Genomic DNA, 15,784 nt, shown 5'->3' with positions numbered 1-15,784 from the left:
TGAAAAATGATCCCTGTTAAATATAAGAGTAGGAATAAGAGAGGGAGGAGATGTACAATTTGGGGCATGCTCAATCGGACTTGCCCCAAACAGTAGAGTTAGAAACACACCAGGGGATTCCAATACAATCCCATCAAGGTGGCATGTACCAATGCCATCTCACTAGTCCAAGTGATCAATCTCAGTTCACAATTGATGGCTCTGATAGGTCTAAGAGTCAAAGGGATCACACAAACAGGACTAATGTCTGCTAATACTAACTGATAAAATCAAAAAGGGAGAAAATGATGCAACATGGGAAGTGGGATACACAGCAGACTCATAGAAGGGCAGATGTCCTAAACAGTACTCTGGCCTCAGAATCAGCCCTTAAGGCATTCGGATCTGGCTGAAGAACCCATGAGAGTATTTTAGGCAAGGAAAGCCAAGACAATCTGAAAAAAAAAAAAAAGGATCTAAATGAAAGGTCTATGCAAGTGAGATCCCAGTAGAAAGAAAGGGCCATCAAAGAAGGAGGTACCTTTCTCTGAAGGGAGGAGAGAACTTCCACTTTGACCATGACCTTCTTTAAACAAGATCGAAGTTGGAGAACTCAAAAGGCTTCCATAGCATTGGCAACTTATGACTAGAGCCTAGGGAGATTACTGATGCCATAAACAAGAGTGTCAAATTGTTAAGTCAACAACAGTAGTCACTATGTACTTACTCCTCATGTGGGATCTCTATCCTTAATGTGTTTTCAATGTGAATTAATGCTATAACTAGTACTCAAACAGTATTTTACTCTTTATGTTTTGTGTGGGTGAAAACTCTTGAAATCTTTACTTAATATATACTAAATTGATCTTCTGTATATAAAGATAATTGAAAATGAATTTTGATGTGAATGAAATGGGAGAGGGAGCGGGAGATGGGAGTGGTGCGAGTGGGAGGGAAGTTTTGGGGGTGGGAAGCCATTGTAATCCATAAGCTGTACTTTGGAAATTTATATTTACTAAATATAAGTTAAAAAAAGAGAAATGAAAATTTGTGAGCTTTCCCTGAACTCACTACTAAGTGGCACTAAAATTTGAAAGTAACAAATGTAAGTAATAATGCCTTATTTGCTTTCCTTCTCAGATACTCTGTATTACAACCAAAAAGGAGGAACTTCTTATTTCAAATTATGCTGTACACTTTTCTCATCTTTGAGCCTTTGTTCAAATCATTTCCTCTGCCTCAACAGTGCTTACTTTTGTTTTCAAGTGTTCTCTCATTCTTCTTTTTCCTTTTTTGAAGATTTTCTTATTTATTTGAAAGTCAAAGTTTTACAGAGAGAGAAGAGGGAGAGAGAGAGAGAGAGAGAGAGAGAGAGAGAGAGAGAGACAGAGAGAGAGAGAGAGAGAGACAGGCTTTCCATCCAAAGGTTCACTCCTCAATTGGCCGCAAAGGCCGAAACTGCGCCATTGTGAGGCCAGGATTCAGAGCTTTTTCTGGGTTTCCCATGCAGGTGCAAGGTCCCAAGAACTTGAGCCATCCTCCACTACTATCCCAGGCCGTAGCAGACAGCTGGATCGCAAGAGGTGCAGGTGGGACTAGAACCGGCACCCATATGGGATGCCCGTGCTTTAGGGTAGGGCGTTAACCCACTGTGCCACAGTACTGGCCCCTCACTCATTCTTCTAAGGTTCATCCAAGGCCATTTCCTTCCAGCTTCCTACAATGGGTATTGTGTGATTTTCCTCCTATGCATATAGTTTTTTCTCATACGTGGAGCTTAGATGCTTATACTTAAGTCATGCTTTGTCTTAACCTCTTTGTGTCAATGGTTATCTTCCACTAGTAGAATGCACTTTTGTTTAATGTATGCTCTGCATCCTTTGCATGATATATCTCTTTGGTCTTAATCTTCCTTCTTTTCATTTGTATATTAATTTTGGTAATGAAGATATCTATCCTACTGTTTACTTTCTAAAAACCGAAATGTGTAATTAATGTGAAATAGATGAAGGATTGCTAATATAACTAGTAGATACTATATAAGTGTTTGTTGAAGTAGATGAAGGTTTAGAGCTCTTTATTCTGCATATAAAGGCTACTGTCCCTGTAGTCATTAAAGAACAGGAAAAAATGAAAAAGGGAAAATTGTAAGGAATTTGCAAAAAATTTTTTAATTGTAAAATATGAGACTTTTGTTACTACAAATATAGTACAATTTCTATGTTAAATCTATTTAAATGAAGATAAGAATAAGATTGCCACAACATGATGAATGATATCTTTTAAAAGATTTATTTATTTATTTGAAAATCAGTATTACACAGAGAGAGGAGAGGCAGAGAGAGAGAGAGAGAGAGAGAGAGGTCTTCCATCCAATGGTTCACTCCCCAGTTGGCTGCAACAGTCGGAGTTGGACCGATCTGAAGCCAGGAGCCAGGAGGTTCTCTGGGTTTGCCATGCAGGTGCTGAGGCCCAAGGACTTGGACCATCTTTTACTCTTTTCCCAGGCCATAGGAGAGAGCTGGATTGGAAGTGGAGCTGCCGAGTCTCAAACCGGCACCCATATGGGATGTTGGTGCTTCAGGCCAGGGAGTTAACCCAACTGTGCTATAGTGCTGACCCTGATGAATGATATTTTAATACATACCATGATACTTGGTGGAGATATTCAACTCTTTGGAGATTGTCAAACAGAAGAGTTGAGCATCTCTGAAAATGGGTTCTGGCTTCTCAAAAATTACTCAAGTATTTCTTGTGATACATGTCAGCTCACTTAAATGTATTCTTAGCAGTTTATTGCAAGAAATTATAACGGTTTAACTATTCATATGCCTCTACAACAGCAGATTCCACAAATGATAGGCACAAAGGCTCAGACCTAGATAAGAGCTCAAGCACATACGTTTATTAGGGATTGAACGAATTCAAATAGATACCAACATAAAGAACTTTAAGCTCATTTAAAGAAGAGATGATTCATTATATATAAAAGACTTAAAAGACCAACCTATGATCTTCTCTGGGAATAAAAGTTTCATTTGCATGACTGACCCACAAAAGAAACAGGAGGCATGGCTCAAATCTACAGCCTGGGGAGTTTTATGGCTTAGGTAGGAAAAACCTGTATGTTCAGTAAGATGGGTTCTGTACAGTCTCCGTGGTCAGTGGATCCTTCACAAGTGAAGGAGTCCCATCGTACAACTTCTAGTCATTCTCTTATCTGTTTCACAGGTTAGGTACATTTTTGATATGCACTTATGTAAGTTAAATAATTTGTAGATTTTGGTTCTGCATTCTCTCTGGGCGTGCATGACTAGGTCTGACACAGCTCTCCTAAAAAAAACAGAAACTTTTAAAAATGCGATTGGACCTATAAGTAAAGCATAAGGTAGGGAACTTTTCAGGAAAATATAAGAGGCTTTTTAGTTTAGAAGTATCAAGAAGAAACCTGGTAAAATGAATATATTAATACAAATGAAATATCTCAAGAAATAACATTTATTATTGGTTCCTAATCTAAGTGAATCACAAAGTTCTATTTCGAAGAGAGATCTAAAGCACTTTCTCATTTTGTAGTACAGGGCTAATATTCTCTGAAAAAAAAAAACATAAATATGATAGAGTTGATATTCTTTAAACTATTGCAGAGTAGCATGAGTACATATTTATTATTCAGCATTTATTTAGGGCATGCTTATTGGGAGTCATAAACTTGTCTAAAAATATTAAGCAATGTATCATAAAAGGATGATGATGATCATGACAAAAATGACATGAGAGTACTTCAAAAAGTTTATGAAAGTGGAATTGAAGGATAAGTTTATTTCAGTGCAAAAATCTTTTGAAATCCTTGTGTAGATCTTGATAACATGCATTTTTCCAAGAACTTTTGGTCACACTTTCATTTATCGATAATTATAATGTCATTTCTTATGATCTTTCTATTTTCCAGCCTCTATACCAAGATCAAAATAAACTGCAGTTTTGATCTGTGCTCAATTTTGTCCACAATCGCAAAAAAAAAGTATTAAGTTTTCTGAGACTAAGAAAAGGAAAGTGACTGACCCCATATCAAATATGCAGTAAGTCCTAAGTATTTGGTCAGAATTCAAACTAAAGTGGCAGACTTTGAAGTCTGTCAAATGTTTGAATAATTTTGGAAAGAAAAAAACAAAAAATAACAATTGACCGTGAGTTATTTGCTTAAAGATAGATCTAGGAATGCCACTCAACATTTTTCTTCTTTACATAATTTTGGATTTAATGAATGTGAAAACCATATTGGTGTAAGTTTCAGTGTAATGACTCCAAAGTCTTCCTGATTATGAATCTTGCATCCACAACATATTTGCTGTTCAATGCTGGAGAAGCTAATCAGATTCTTGGGGCCTGTTTCTCATTTGTGAAATTGAGGCAATATTTATTAATATTTACTTTATATTAGGTTATAGTAGAAATTCTATTATCTATCCATTCATCTATGTCTTAAAACAATTCTTGGAACATTGCATGGACTGTCTACGTGCTACATTTCATCATTGTTACCATGAGTTGCTCTGCATCTATTGTTTATACGAACTCTTCTTTGTCAACATTTTATAAACTGCAAATGAGGAACAGAAATGAAATTGTTTGATTTAAAGAGAGAAAAATCAGTTGATAACTATACCCATGGCCCTCTGAATTATTAAATTTCCTAATTTTAATTTAGGCCTATAGCCTAATGCAAATTGATAACTAAAATAAAGCTTTAGGTGTTAATTTATATTAAGCTGCAAAGAATACTTCTCTTCATGTTGCTAATCTTAAGACACACCCTGTTTGCCTCATGCTAATACCAACTAGTTCAAGGGAAAGGTCCATCACTGTTTTAATAACAAGAGTCTATGTCAATAACTTTGGCTATGTTTGAAGACATGTTGAAAAAATTGTATGAGATTTTCAAACCAAATACCTTATTAAAATTATTGTAAAATTCATGAGTTTCCTTGTTTGCAGAAGAAATACTTCAATGACATTTTGGCATATTTATTATAGGCAAGTTTAATTTCATTGTTTCTAACATCAGACATAACACATATCAAAGGTTTTAAAATATGGGTTTAGAATATAAATTGTTACTATATTTTTAAATTGTGTTTTGATTTATATTAAAAATAGACATTATGAGTGATATTTCCCTTGACTTAAGTGTGCTGATTGAAGAAAGCATCATTAAGATCTTTTTATTCATCACTCTCCTATAGGAAAATACAGAGATCTATTTGAAACTGAACAATAGCATAATATAAAATTCAGTTTCTGAAAATATAAACCTTGCCTTTTAAGAAAAGTAGACTAAGTTTCTTCTATTTTCAATTCTCTGATGGACTGTCTAATTTTCGATATCATAACCACTGAGCTGTAAAATGCCTGGAAAGTGTGCACCAATCCAATATAATAGACAGGTATTTACACTAACACACAATCCCAGCTGCTGGAGCTCAGTAATACTTAAACATTGCCATCCATCCCTCAATGTCTAAGTAGAAAAAAAGAAATAGTACTTATTTACATGGTATTCATATTCTCTTGCTATATTTATTATGAAATTTATTTTTAGTTTTGAATACTTAATCCAGAAATAATATATATTATTTTAATTAATGGTAGGAAACAGCAATATTCCATTCTTGACCAGCACATCATATTCTTTTCTTTCTTGAATATTATAACATTTACTTAGACATTTGGACTTTTCAGAAAATGCTTTGGTTCTGGCGTACAAACAGGTTTATACTATCTCTGCGGCTGAATATCAATGACAGGCAAGGCCAAAGTGTGTGAAATTCCTGTATTCTTTCTTGTGTAATCTCAACTCCTTAGAGAATTTTGCATTGTAACAACAGATGTGTTCTCTCTATTAGCCACTACTACCCCATTCTGTCTAATTGGCCCTGATACTATAGCCTTTTATTGCCATCTGATCTCATTTGTAAGGAGGATCATTCATCATTTCTATACAACAATATAAAATGTGTCTTTGTCATGCTGGTCCTTCTGGACAAGCTGGTTGTTTCTCATATATAACATCTTCCTCTTCTGCAGTCCTGTGGGAAAATAAGTGTGTTTATATTATGTGAAGATTCTTCTTTAAGACACATACTATTGGCTTGGAATCTACATTCAATAGATTATTCAGGAGTCAAAGATTGCACACTTTGTTGAATGGATAACATTTGCAATAAAGACAAAGACAGACACATAAGCATACATGAGCTCATGCACATATGCACACAGGCATGAGACTATTGATATTTGGGTACATGAGACCAAAAATTGATCCAGAATGATGGTTTTGGCTTAGCCATCTGATCTTATGACAGGTGAATGCCTTTTTAATCTCTATAATCTTTATGAACTTCAGGGAAATGTTCCATCTGCTATTCTTGGATTAGACATGAAAAATTTGAGAGGTTCAAAAAGGGGCAAGATTTTGGGGGCTGAGATTCCATCTAAAATGCAAACTCCAGATAACTTTTCCAGTGATATTAATCAGAAAAATCTATTAGTAAGTCTCCTTACAGGTTAAATATGATTTTTTTTTGCTTTCTATTTTCTTTTTAAATGATGTCTTACTGCCACCACCCATATGTGAGATTCAGGTTAATTCCTGGCTCCTAACTTTTGCCTGGGCCAGCCTGGGCTATTTTGGTTATTTGGGGGATTGAACCAACATGAAAGAACTCTCATTCTTGCTATTAACTCTTTATCTCTCTCTCTCACTCTCTCCCTCTCTCTCTCAAATGTATCTCTGCCTTTTAAAAAATTAGAAGTTTTCTATAATGTGTAAGTTTATTTGCCCATTGAGACAGTCTAAAGCAAAACATATCAGTACCAAGAGTAACAAAACTGGGGTTTCATACAGACTCCTCAAGGGTCAATTATCAACATTTCTACATTATTAAAAATAACTTTTGAGTTACAATTGTTTCCATCACTTTGGATATAATCATCACCCTGATGAATGTTCTGCTATTAAAAAATGAAAAACTTACAAAACTAATAAGAACTCAAAAATCTGAACAGAGAAGTGTTTTCTTCCTTTTTATGGAAAGTTATGTGACGATGTTGCAGCTTTCCACAAAAACAGTCTGTTCCATGACCATGATGTGGCTCCTCATACCCAGGCAGCTAAGAGCATCCAAATGACATAATAGGAATATAATTACGGCTCTCAGAGCCTCTTTTACTTCACTGGTTATATCTAAATAATACCAATTGAAGAAGTAATAAGGGCACATTTTTGAATAATTTAAATAAATGTGTTTTCTACTCATTTGTGGACAATAATGGATTATGACTTATTCCCTATTTCAGTCTGCCTTATAAGAATATTTACTGGTATACTGACTTAACAAAAAACAAGTAGGGAAAAATTAAAAAAATTTTTTTCTTTTCCTGAAAAATACTAGAACATCATGAAAAGACCAGACCTGTTTCCAGACAAGTTGAGGTAAGCATTCTGAGAGATAGGAAGACAAAACAAAACAAAGTATTTCCTTTGTGTGAACAACAAATATGGTGCTTAAAATAAGCAAGTTCTGTCTTTAGTCTTTGGGCTTTTATATTTCACCCTTAAACATAAGGGAAAGTGAAAAAAATACTTTATGTAAAAAAATAAGAACAAGCTATAATATTTGTATAAAATACTTTGAAATCTTGATATTTACAACCATCTACTTTTGATTATAGGCTTGAAGAATTAATTTGCTGATACTAAGGGCCTGATATATATTAGAAACTGGTATATATACAAGGGTATTTCAAAAGGTTTATGGAAAATGGAAAGAAAGTTTAATTTAGTTTGATACAAAAAATTTGACATACATGAACTCATATGAGGCATCTTCAACAAGCTCATGGACATGTGTATTATGAAAAGCCTACATGGATTCCAAAAGAATTATTTTTGCATCCAAATCAACCAACTTTAACTCACTTTTCTGTGGCCAGCACTGTGGCGAAGAAGGTTAAGCCTCCACCTGCAGTGCTGGCATCCCAAATGGACACCAATTCAAGTCCAGGTTGTTCCATTTCAGATGCAGCTCTCTGCTAATGCTGTTGGGAGAGCAGCACAAGATGGCTCACATCCTTGGGCCCCTGTATACACATGGGAGACCCAGAGGAAGATCCTGGCTCCTGGCTTCTGCATGTTCCAGTAGACATTTGGGGAGTGAACCAGCAGATGGAAGATCTCTCTCACTCCTTCTCTCTCTATCTCTGCCTTTCAAATAAATAAATGAATCTTTAAAAACATTCACTTTTCTGCAAATGTTTTAAAGCATCCCTGTATTCCCTGTATATGTATATATATATATATATACACACATATATATTTATATTTATATACACATATACATACACACATATGGACAGTAGGAGAGACAGAGAGAGAGAGAAAGAGAGAGAAGGAGATAGAAGAAAATAGAATAAATGTGGTAGAAATAGTAAAATTAAAATTAAAAATCTTTATTAAAGGCCATAGTATAAAGGCAACAATTTAGAATCTGTGAAGTCTGTCCCTGTTAGTAGTTGAATAAGTTAGGATGGACTTTTTAACATATCTAGATCTATTTTAATTAGAGTATTAATTTTGATAGCAATATCTTAAATTACTGTGAGGTTTATATAAAATGTAAAAGTTGCTAGATCATGCTTAATTTAACCTAATAGGTAACATTGTTTTTTTTTAAATAACTACTTATAGCCACAAGCATTATACACAAAGTCATTAATGATAGTTGAGAAAATGAAAAATTCAACAAGAAAGTTATTATTTTCATGAAGAGAACAACTGAAAATAAAAACTTAAGTGCTGTAAGACTTAGCCAAAGACTTCCATGGTTCTCACATTAAAGAATAAACAATGACTAGAGCTTTTGGCACCATGAGGGAACTAACATACCTATCAGAAATCCTTGGAGATTTGTGAAAGGAAAATACTTGCTGTTGTATTCAGTGAGTATATCTGTCACTCTAGCAGTTTTAAAAATAACCTCTAAATGCTAAATGGGAACAGTTAAGTACCTTCAGTTATTCAGCCATTTTTCCATTCAACAAATATATTTTAACTGCCTACTACGTGTCAAAAATTGTGCTAGAGTCAAAATGAAAAACATATGCTCTCAGCCTCAAGGAACTTATAATGCTCTCTCACAAAGAATTGCCAAGTCAGTGTCTCAAAATTTCTTGCCAAAAATAAAGATCTTACTCTTTTACATCCACACCTAGTATTATAGTTTTAAGATATCCATAGAGGTGATACCTTTTATATTTATTATTGCACTGACCAGATGCAAATACTAAACAATGTCTGGAAAAAGCTGTTCATTTTTGAGTTGATCATAAGAGGAACATATTATGGGACCTAGTTGTTATATTTCTTAAGTAAAGATTTCTTGAATTTATCCTTTTGTGAATATAAACATTTGTATAGTCAGAACAGAAAAATCACATAGTAATAATTTAGGTGGAATGGGCAAGTCTTCCCACATTCACTGTTAAGTCAGAGAATACATTTTGCTGTTGTGCATCTTTATTTACACACAAAAAGGCTTTGTCTTAAAACTCATAAGAAGCAGTCATTCCGAAATAGTTTATCTTGATACTTCCTTTTCTTTTTATTTAAAAAAAATTGTTTATTTATTTGAAAATCAGGTTTACAGAGATAGAGAGGGAGAGAAAGGGACAGAGAGGGAGATCTTCCACCCACTGGTTCACACCTCAGATGACTGCAATGGCCAGGGCTGGGCCAGGCTCCCACAAGTGCAGCAAGGGACAACGCACTTAGGCCATCTTCTACTGCTTTTCCTAGGCCGTTAGTGTGGGGCTGTATCGGAAGCTGAACAGCCAGGACATGAATGCATTATGAGAAGTTGGCATCACAGGTGACGGCTTTATCCATTATACCACATCACTGGCTACTCTTTCGTTATTTCTATTCTATTTTATTTTATTTTAGACAAATTTTCATGGTCCACAAGGAATAATGATTGAAGATGCTGTCTCACTACTTTGGGTAATTTTAAAAAATCATCTTGCAGACTTCATAAAGTGAATTTTGCTGATTCTAATAAATGCCTCTCCTGACATACTGTCAATTCCCTCTAACAGTACAAGTTTGAGGTATTCATGAAGTGAAAATTCACTGAAACACTACCGCTAGTTCTAAAGATAAGGAAAACGATTATTGTTTAAACATTGTACTGGTATTATCCTTAGACAAAATTCACATTTTCAAAATCCACTTTAATGGATATACAGTCATTCAAATAATAATTCTATGTATTGCACAGGAGGGGTGATGAAAAGGGATGTCAATCATCCAAAGTTTATGATCGGATGTTCCTGGTTGGTATGAGATAGTAAGTTCTACATTAGGTTTAGAGACCTGAAAACATGAAAGCTCCATAGTGACCCACGTTAAGCAACTTTGAATGTATCAGTTCTGAGTTATATGAAGGCCACTGAATCTTCAAATTTTTTTTTTTTCTAAATCTAATGTACTGAGAAGAAACAATATAGTAGATAAGGACCAGGGAAACCAAATCCTGATGCTTTCATTTTCTGGCTTTGTTACCTACTCAGGCATAGAACAAGCACAGGGAAATAGGTATGGATTCCCCCCAACACCAACAACACACACCCTTTCAAAAATAGCGTCTTCCTTGCAGGAGTGCCATGAGGATAAATGATTCAACACACAATGAAACATATACAGAAACACTTGGCTCTGAATTACTTCTCAGAGAAAAGTCATTTTTCATTCTGACAGATCCACAGATATGAAAAGGACACCCAGCTCCTAGAACAGAAAAATTGGTAAATCTAAGTGAACATCTACTGCTTTAAGTCTTCCCTCTAAATTGGTCCATGGTATGAGTGCACCCCATAAAATTTTTTATCACACTGGTTTGTAGAATGTTAAAGGCCAACAAAGGCCGGCGCCGTGGCTCAACAGGCTAATCCTCCGCCTTGTGGCGCCAGCACACTGGGTTCTAGTCCCGGTCGGGGTGCCGAATTCTGTCCTGGTTGCCCCTCTTCCAGGCCAGCTCTCTGCTATGGCCCGGGAGTGCAGAGGAGGATGGCCCAAGTGCTTGGGCCCTGCACCCCATGGGAGACCAGGAGAAGCACCTGGCTCCTGCCTTCGGATCAGCGCGGTGCACTGGCCTCAGTGCATCGGCCACGGCAGCCATTGGAGGGTGAACCATCGGCAAAGGAAGACCTTTCTCTCTGTCTCTCTCACTGTCCACTCTGCCTGTCCAAAAAAAAAAAAAAAAAAAAAAGGCCAACAAAAACAGGTAACATGTTTGAAAGAAAAAACTTAGTACAGATCTCTGATATTTCTAAATATTCATACCCAAATATTCCTATAATCATGGTACAACCCTAAGCAGATATTGTTTTCATCTCCATTATGTACTGATTTATATTTCTGAAGATTTATTTATTTGATTGAAAGAATGACAGAAGGGGAGGGGAGAGGAGGGAGAGAGAGATACATATATAGCTTCCATCTGCTGGTTCACTCCCCAAATGACTACAACAGCCCAGGCCAAGCCAGGCTAAAGCAAGGAGCCAGGAACTCCATCTGAGTCTCACATGGAGTCTCAAATACTTGAAGCATCAGGCAGAGAGCTAGGAAGAAGAATAGTTGGAACTCAAACTGGTGCTCTGATTAGGGATTTAGGTGTTACAAGAGGTGGCTTATCTTGCTGAGTTACAACGCCTATCCCTTAACTTCATTATTTAAATGGCTAGACATTCAAAGGTTGACGTATTTTTTTTTATTATGCTTTTCAAGAAAAAAATTTGAATTGCTTATTATTTAAGTACACAACTAATTTGAGACAGTGAATGTCAAAAGATAAATTTTCCATAGGATCCATCCATTTCAAAAAGAACAGATTCTAACTATGTTCTCTTACTTCCTGGCCAAGGTCAAATTTTACACAAATATTTAAAGAATGAATCTGACTACTTCATGAGACCAGTACATGGAAAACAGTTTAATTCAACTGGCAGAATCTTCATTTTATACTTGACAATTTCTGAGTAACTTGTATTTGTTTAACGAATGAAAATTCAAAAGGATTTTTTTTCAACATATATAGATGTGTATCTTCCAAGTTTTTTACATTAAAAATAAATTTTGAGAATTAAGGTACTGAGAGACACTGTCTAATTAATATAGCCCCTTATCACATCTAGTGTCACAGGGACATTAAATAAATAAACGAAAAAATAATCCCAGGAGCATGTGATCCAGGGAGGTGAAAGGCGCAACTAAGCCACCTGACCTTAATTCCTATCACCTTCAGGCTTTCAAGGGGTGGATTTGTAGCTCTGGAGAGCTCCTATCTGGACCAAGCTCACACCTGTTTAGCGGACCAAGATTGAGCTAGCTTGACCTGCAGCTCATTATACATTCCTTATAATACATTAGCATGTTAAATGACACAGCCACCAGCTAGGGTGACTAGAAACAGTGGACCACAAAGGACTGAAAAGGAGAGGTATCTGATTTCTGGGAAATCTCCACCTACTTCCCAGAAAAATCTACAAATATCCCTCCTCCATATTAGAATGCATCTCTCTTTTCATTAAACAAATCATGCAATGTTATACAGCTCAGTTCAGAGAAGAGGAAATTCTTCTCCTAGTCCCCTATAATGGAGTTATGTGCTGTTGCTAGAATTTTACATGTTCTTCTATAAGTTATAGTAAAACTTTGGCAATTTAAATATTTTATACATAAAATTGCATACATATTTTACATAGAAAATAAAGTTTATTAACTCAGCTGTCATTGAGTGCCAATTATGATACATCTTATTGTTCCCTATGTTAAGAATTTTACGGCTATCACAGATATTCTAAAGTGACCTTGCCTGTAGTATCACAATAGATCTGGTGAATAAGAATGAATAAAAAATGTATCACAAGTAGTACTGCAGAAATCTAAAACCTGGCTCCACTTACCCATCCAACAGCAAGCAATCACTGGTATCAGGACAGTGACAGAAAATAAGTATTTGCTTTTGTAAAGCACAGAACAAGGAGTACAGTCAGCTATCACTTAATTCCCAGATTCCCTGAGGAGTTAAGGGTAAGGAATCTTAGGGGTTAAAGTTGGGAATTTTGATGCTGGCAAAGTGAGCTGCAATCATTCTGTAGGCTATTTACATTGCAGGTGGCTTATTTACCTCAAAAAAGGGTTATCTATAGGGAAGATCAAGGAATTCATGAGCCTGAAGATCTAGGATCCTGTGGGGTAGGCTGGACCAAGAGCACCATGCCTTCAATTCATTGAGCTAGTCATTAGGAAGATGTTGATTTGCAGTCATCACAGCAAGGCAAAGAAACTTTAAGCTAAGGAAGGGAGACTAAGGGACCAGGGCCTGAGCAATCTACTATTTGGAGGTTCAATTTCAGTAGAGACAATATTAAGATGATTTTGTTGCTACTGTGGGTAAAACTCATGAATAAGTAATATGTTCAGAAAGAGCTATCTGCTAACGGATAGCAGAAGCAGGAGCAGAGATCACACTCATTAAGATTGATAGTTCAGAGCTTCCAAAAGAATGATTCTCAGATGTATTCTCAAGTAGAAACAAAGTAGCCTTTCAGTCAGATGGCGACAGAAGACAAAATCTGCATCATAGTTTTGAAGTTGCATAGATATTTCTATTTCACCAAAATATTGCTTTTTGGTGCGAATTTAACAGTAAAAGAGATCATTGTGTTGCAGTGAGTTATTGTTAGACTTTTCTTGTAAGAACTAAAAATTCTAAAGCCAGTATTATTTTAATTGACGAATTTTTCATGTATTTATCATGTGCAGCTTGATGGGATTTTGTAATTAGTTTATTTATTTACTTTGGAGAGAGGCAAATAAATGAAGAGAACTTCAACCCACTGCATTAACCACTCATATTGTGACAACTAGGGCTAGGTGGGGACAAAAACCAGGAACCAAGAACTCAATTCAAGTTTTTCCACACGGATATCAGGGACTCGATTACTTGAGCCATCACTTGCTGCCACCCAGTGTTTGCATTAGAAGAAAGCTGGAGTCAGGGGCTGGAACCAGAAATTGAATGTAGGTACTCCGATGTGAGATACGGGCATCTTAACCACTAGACCAGACATCTGCCCCAGCATGATTTTTTTTTTAAGGTTTATTTGCTTATTTGAGAGGCAGAGTTAGAGAGAGAGAGAGAGAGAGAGAGAGAGAGAGAGAGGGAGGGAGAAGCAGAGAGAGAAACGTCTTCCATCCGCTGGTTCACTCCCCAAATGGCCAAACCAGCTGGAGCTGGGCCGATCTGAAACCAGAAGCCAGCAGCTTCTTCTGGGTCTCCCGCGTGCGAGCAGGGTCCTAAGTGCTTGGGACATCTTCCCCTGCTTTCCCACGCCATTAGCAGGGAGCTGGATTGGAAGTGGAGCAGCTGGGACACGAATGGGAGACCATATGGGATGCCAGTGTCACAGGCACAGGCTTAACCTACTATGCCACAACGCAAGCTCCCAATATGATGTTTTAAAATATGTATACGTTTTGGGCTAACTTAATTGATCTAAGTAACATAAGTATTACCTCATATTTTTTTGTGTGTGGCAAAAATACTTGGAACCTATTCATTTAGTAGTTTTCAAGAGTACATCATTATTAACTGTAGTCACCATGTTGCATAACATCAATAGTAAAGCCTGGGCTGCAGTGCAGGCATTCCATATGGGTGCCGGTTCAAGCCCCTTCTGCTTCCATTTCTGATCCAGCTCTCTGCTATGGCCTTGGAAAGCAGCAGAAAGTGGCCCAGGTGCTTGGACCTCTACACCCATGTGGGAGACCTGGAAGAAGCTCCTGGCTCCTGGCTTTGGATTGGCTCAGCTTCTGCTCCTGTAGCCATCTGGGGAGTGAACCAATGGATGGAAGACCTCTCTCTCTACCTCTTTCTGTAACTGTGTCTTTCAAAAAATAAAATAAATCTATTTAAGAAAGATAAAAGTAAATCATCTAAGGAATCTCTTTCTATAAGACAAATTCCAATAGTAAATTAGCTTTTGCTATACACCATAGGTTCAGGTCACTACCCTTAAAATATAATTAAATAATGCTTCTCTAACCAGATTTTAAGTTACGTGTCCTAGAAAACAAAATTGTGAAAATGTCATATTTTTGTAACAGCTATATAGTTTTAGGTTTAGTTCAAGTACTACACACACACACAAATCCACAAACACATATTCTATAGTTCTATATAACTCTCTAAACACTTGGGTAAAAGTATTGTGTTCATTGTTCTTGAATTGAATGTTTTCTAATAGAAGGTGTGGCAAATTAAAAATGGCCAGAATCTATTTGGACTTCTATGAAGATAGAGTCAGTGTTCACTCCCACACTTCTCTCTTGAATCTGGGTGAAACCAGTCATTGTTTGCTTAAAAATATGCAGCCAGATGATATTATAACAAGTTTTAGGTCTGGTCCTTATAAGACTGGGAAAGTCTACTACTGTCCCTTAGAACACTCTAGCAGCCCTGAGACACCATCTAAGAATGTGACTATTAGGAGAATATAAGCTGGAGCTACACATATAGGCACCCTGATTGACAGTCCCTGGTCAAATGCAGTGCTTCAGCCCTCCCCAGCAAGGAAATAGGTGTGTGAATGAAATTAGGATCCCCACACCAACTCACCTGGCACGGAATATCAGAATGGCTTTAGTCAAAACCATGTGGGAAAGAAGAGCTCAGCCAAGTTC

Source organism: Lepus europaeus, chromosome 2 (assembly GCF_033115175.1).
Source record: "Lepus europaeus isolate LE1 chromosome 2, mLepTim1.pri, whole genome shotgun sequence".
NCBI lineage: Eukaryota > Metazoa > Chordata > Mammalia > Lagomorpha > Leporidae > Lepus > Lepus europaeus.
Note: the sequence above shows the minus strand (reverse complement) of the source record.